This window comes from Echinops telfairi, unplaced genomic scaffold (genome assembly GCF_000313985.2).
Source record: "Echinops telfairi isolate 266 unplaced genomic scaffold, ASM31398v2 ScPeMD7_24;HRSCAF=84, whole genome shotgun sequence".
Classification (NCBI taxonomy): Eukaryota; Metazoa; Chordata; class Mammalia; order Afrosoricida; family Tenrecidae; genus Echinops; species Echinops telfairi.
This window is the reverse complement of record NW_022103921.1, coordinates 6,367,607-6,372,742: the sequence shown is the minus strand read 5'-3', so window position 1 is coordinate 6,372,742 and position 5,136 is coordinate 6,367,607. Positions and strand designations below refer to the sequence as shown.

The following is a 5,136-nucleotide window of genomic DNA, read 5'->3' as shown; positions in this document are numbered from 1 at the left end:
TTATTATTTTGTCATATCTTGCCCTGTCCGATGTCTCCCTTCACCCACTTTTCTGTTGTCCATCCCCCAGGGAGGAGGTCACATGTAGATCCTTGTCATCAGTTCCTTCTTTCCAACGACCCTTCCCTCTACCCTCCCAGTATCGCCACTCACACCACTGATCCTGAGGGGATCATCCGCCCTGGATTATTGGGTAACCTTTTTGTAATGGGCACAATGATAGATCTCTTCAAGCTGCTTAGCCAGGGAGCTGTCTTCAAAATCCTTGGCAGAGCCAAGTGAGTTCTTCCAATGCTGCATCAGCTCATGGAAATATTTCTGTTTGTGCTCCGTCATTTCCTGGAGGAATCCCTGGAAGCTCGTTTTTCACTACTGTCTTCAGTACAGCTTGACCGTCTTCCTTCAGTCCCATTGGTTCTTGATTATATGCAACCCATGAAATGGTTGAACATGGACCAATGTTTTTCATTACTTAGCTAACTTATTCTTGTAACAGAAAAAGGAGACGTTGAAAGTATCAGTCCTTCCACGTCTGTATCTTCTTCCAGAGAAAAGGATTAACTTCTTTACTCCGAGAAACCAGAACGTCACTTGCTTCTGATCCTGTTGCCAATAACCGGCATGTCAGCGTCAGCGTCAGCGTCAGCACGAGGGCGTGAGTGAGAGACCCTGTGACGGATGCACAGCCTCTGAGCATGTCTGTGTCCCACAGAGCAGGAGCAGCTTCGTGGTCATAAACTCGGTGCTGGTGACAGTCATCACTGCATGGCCGCATTCTATGCGATTCTCAAACTTCTGTACTCACACCTCAATATGCTCTGCTCAAGTACGTACACAGAAGTAGGTCAAATGGAGGGGCCCGCCCCTCCTGCAATACCTTGCACCGTGAATCAAAGGCTTGCATCAAACAGGATGGCTTGTGTTGCAAGGAGCTGGGGCCACAAACTGTTTGCCGCCGCCACAGAACCTCCTTGTGTGCACCCTCCCCCAACCCTTTCCTGTGAACTCATGGCTGACATGTTTCAAGAGCGCTATGCTTTCTGGAAAGCCTGCAGCTCTAACTAAAATCTCACTATCAGGTAGGAAAAATAATCAGTATACCAATGCTGTTAGAGTGCATTTGAATTCTCAAGGGTAATGCCTCCAAAATTCAAACTCTTGTTTTGCCTTTATATTGCTACTGCTGAAAAATCAACACAAATTTATTTTTCTGAAAGTTCTGAAAGCCAGAAGTCAGAAATACGTTTCCCCGGGCTAAAGTCAAAAGATCTCTGGTAGTGCTGCAGGGTGGGGTTGCCATTCAAACCCACTGGCCACTCAGAGGGAGCAAGTTGAAGGAGGACAGTGGGCAAGTGTGCGCCTTCACTAGCGTATGCTGTCTACCTGATCCGAACTCATAGTGACCCTTTCTGAATGGGGGGGAGTGCTGAGTGGAGACCCAAAGTCCATCTGTAGGCAACTGGACATCCCCTTACAGAAGGGTCATGGAGAGGAGACGAACCAGTCAGGGTGCAGTATAGCACCAATGAAACATACAGCTTTCCTCTAGTTCCTAAATGCTTCTCCTCCCTCCCACTATCATGATCCCAATTCTACCTTACAAATCTGGCTAGACCAGAGCATGTACCCTGGTACACATAAGAGCTGGAAACACAGGGAACACAGGACAGATAAACCCCTCTGGACCAATAATGAGAGTAGTGATTCCAGGAGGGTAAGGGAAAGGTGCGGGGAGAAAGGGGGAACCAATTACAATGATCTACCTATAACCCCTCCCTGGGGGACAGATAACAGAAAAGTGGGTGAAGGAAGACATCTGTCAGTATAAGGCATGACAACATAATAATAATTTATAAATTATCAAAGGTTTGTGAAGGAGGAAAGGGGAAAAAGGAGGAACTGATACCAAGGGCTCAAGTAGAAAGAAAATGTTTTGAGAATGATGATGGCAACAAATGTGCTTGACACAATGGTTGGATGTATGTATGCATGGATGTATTGTAATAAGAGCTATATGAGTCCCCAATAAAATGATTTTTTAAAAGTTGCTATTGAGTTGGTTGCATCCCTACACAGGTGCGCTAGTTTCTTTGCCTGAGGATTAGGATGGGTAGAGCTAGGAGCAATGCTGCCACCTGTGGTAGAGATAGATAATGGTTTATTTTCCCACTTGATGGGTGCCCTCTGGTTGGTTGTCTGGTAGGGACGCAATGCACAACAGAACCAAACACTGCCTGGTCCTCTGTCAACCTCACAGTAGTAGTTGTGTTGGAACCCAATATTGCAGCCACTTTCCATGGGTGTTACAATTAGTCAATGTGCTTGGCTGCTAACCAGAAAAGGAATGCTGAGTTCACCCAGAAGCAGCTCGGAAGAAAGGCCTGGTCATCTACAGTCTTCTCTGTTCACTGCTTCATGCTAGCACGTTGCCCTCAAAGCTTGTCTCACCTGGACGAGGCCTTGCTCTTTTCTCGCTTTCCCGTGGGAGACAAACTATACCCTCCCCGTGGGTGGGTTAGTGCCCTGTTCCCCCACTACCCTCACCTTTTGTTTCTTTTCTTTCCCCCTCCTTTTTAGTTGGCTGCCATATTCATCCCTGGGTTGGGCCTGGCCCCTCCGTGATCCTGGACCTCATCCCAGGAATGTATGCATTTAGTAGCTTTCCCCCTAGGCCCATTTGCTTTTTAAGCTTACCTCAGTGGATTCATGTTGTACTTGTCCTTTTGTGCTTGGCTTACTTCGCTTAGCATAATTTCCTCCGATTCTTCCCATGCGACAATGTGCTTCACGCATTCATCACTGCCTTTTAGGGAGGCCTAGTGCTCCATTGTATGTATGTACCAGAGTTTTCGAATCCATTCGTCCATTGATGGAGATGTCGGTTGTTTCCAACGCTGCACTGGTGAATGCACCACAATGAACATTGGATGTCTGGTCATGGTCTATTTCTCACTTCCTCTGGGTCAATGCCCAGTAGGGGATTGCTAGGTCATATGGTAGCTCGATTTCCATTTGTTTTAGGTATCGCCAAATTGATTTCTATCATGGCTGCACATACCACCAGCAGTGGATGAGAGTTCCTATCTCCCCACATCCTCTCTAACATTTGTTGCTTTCAGATAGTTTGAATTGGCTATCTTTGAAGGTGTTAGGTGGTATCTCATAGTTATTTTAATTTGCATTTCCCTTATGACTAATGATCAGGAGCATTTTCTCATATGTTCATTAGCCATTCAGATTTCTGCCCTTGTGAAACTTCTGCTCAGGCCTTTTGCCCACCTCCTCAATGGACTATTTGTTTTTTTTTTCTTATTGTAGGCTGTCTATCAGAGTATTGGAGATTTCAGTAATAAAACCTTTGTCTGACTTGACATTGATAAAGATGTTTTCTCCGTCTGTGAAGTCCAAACGCTTGCCGCGGCCTCAGGAGCCTCCCACATCTAGAGTTTGCTGCTCTTAGTCGTTGTTACTACTGGAGGGCCTGGAGTGACGGTCAGCTGATGGTGTCCCCATGGCCTACACAGCACAATGGCCGAATGGGGCTTTCTTGGTTGTCGTCCTTACGGGGACAGATTGCTGGCCTTTCTCCCGAGAGGCTGCAGCATGAAGCGCTGGCCGTGGGCATGCAGTTGAGTGCTGCACATGCTGGGCTGTCAGAGCTCCTGGGGTCCTTGCATGATGCCCACGCCTGGCCGGAGTCCAGCCAGGACCTTCCTGCCAACTAAACATGGCAGCCCCCCTTTGCACCTCAGTTCTTTCACATTTGCTCTTTGCTCTGTACATGTAGAAAATGGCTGGACTGGTATATGTTTCATGGTATATGTTCTCAATAACAGATTTAAGTACTGAGCGTGGCAATCTTAGATCATCATTGTGTGTGTGTGTATAAACTATTTATGAATAGACAAGGTTGATAGTCTTTATTTCTTCTTGGACACACCAACAGTTCAGCCATGGCGGCCAGTGGTCTTGGTGTGCTGGCCTTGAACTCGAAGGCCCCAGAAGTGTTGGAGCCACTTCACGGAGCTTGTTGTCCAGACTGTTGGCCAGGACCCGGCTGTATTTGCCATCCTTCGCATCTTCCTGTCTATGCAAGAACCAGTCTGGAATCTAGTCCTGCCGCGGATGCCGCAGGCTGGGGGTCACCCGCTCAACCTCATCTTCGGTGAGCACTCCTGCTCTCTCGGCGAGGTCGGTGTCTGCTTTCCGCAACGCCACAGAAGCGTAGCTGCACCCCACATCCTTCATGGCCGTGATGGCAGAGGCTATTTTCCGTCGCCCACCGATGTTAGTGTTGAGGACTCGCAAGATGTGCTGGAACTTCTCGGGGATCACTAGAGACACGGCGGCAGCGTGTAGGCCTCCGGTGGCAGGGCCTTAGATCGCCATTAGTAAGTTTAGTTTCAAGTCCTGTTTGCTTCCAGTGAGCAGGGCGGTTGCTAGAGTCTTCCTCCGGTGCTGACACGACACTCCCAGGTAGATGCTGGGATCCAGATATGGCTCTCCCAGGATGAGGTGGAGATTTTCATTTCTGTTCATTCCGTTTTTCCGTGGACTTGTTGGAGCTCTGTCACGTGTATCATCTATATGATGCTGTGGTCACTCTAAATAGTTCTCCGAAGAGCAGAATGCTCCAGGAAACCACGCTTACTAATGAAGCCAAGCTATTATTTGGTTTTAGGAGGTCAGGAAATATTCTGATTTACATTTTTAGGCTACCACAGGAAAATACGTTTTAGAGGTTTATCCAGCTTCCTTGGCTCCAGTGAAGTACAAGTGAACTTGAAATCCTTGCGTTTTCTCCCTTGCGATAAGGATTCTCTTACAGAAACATTGCTCAAAATATTCAGTTTCGTCCCTGGAGGCAATCAGCCGCACATTCCAAGGCCTCCTCCTCTTCCTCAGTCTCCATCTTCCCGTGTCTCAAGGGGAATATGACTAGAGGCCAAGCAATACCATGTCTTGGAGGGGGTTTTGCAAGCTTTTCCGAATCCCAATGAACTGGGAGGTAGAACTTAAGCACTAAATACATTAGGTGGCCAATGAATTGGGAGGTCTCATGAAACCAGGACCCCAAACCTCCATACCAAGGAAGTGAATCCCTTGACCTTTTTGGTTGTATATAATAGTCTCAGC

The 5,136-nt window shown here is 47.5% G+C and overlaps 1 pseudogene; it reads right to left on the bottom strand.

The window, feature by feature from the left end:
• Positions 1–3,686: 3,686 nt before the first annotated feature.
• On the bottom strand, positions 3,687–4,912 carry LOC101638414 (annotated as a pseudogene).
• Positions 4,913–5,136: the final 224 nt, after the last annotated feature.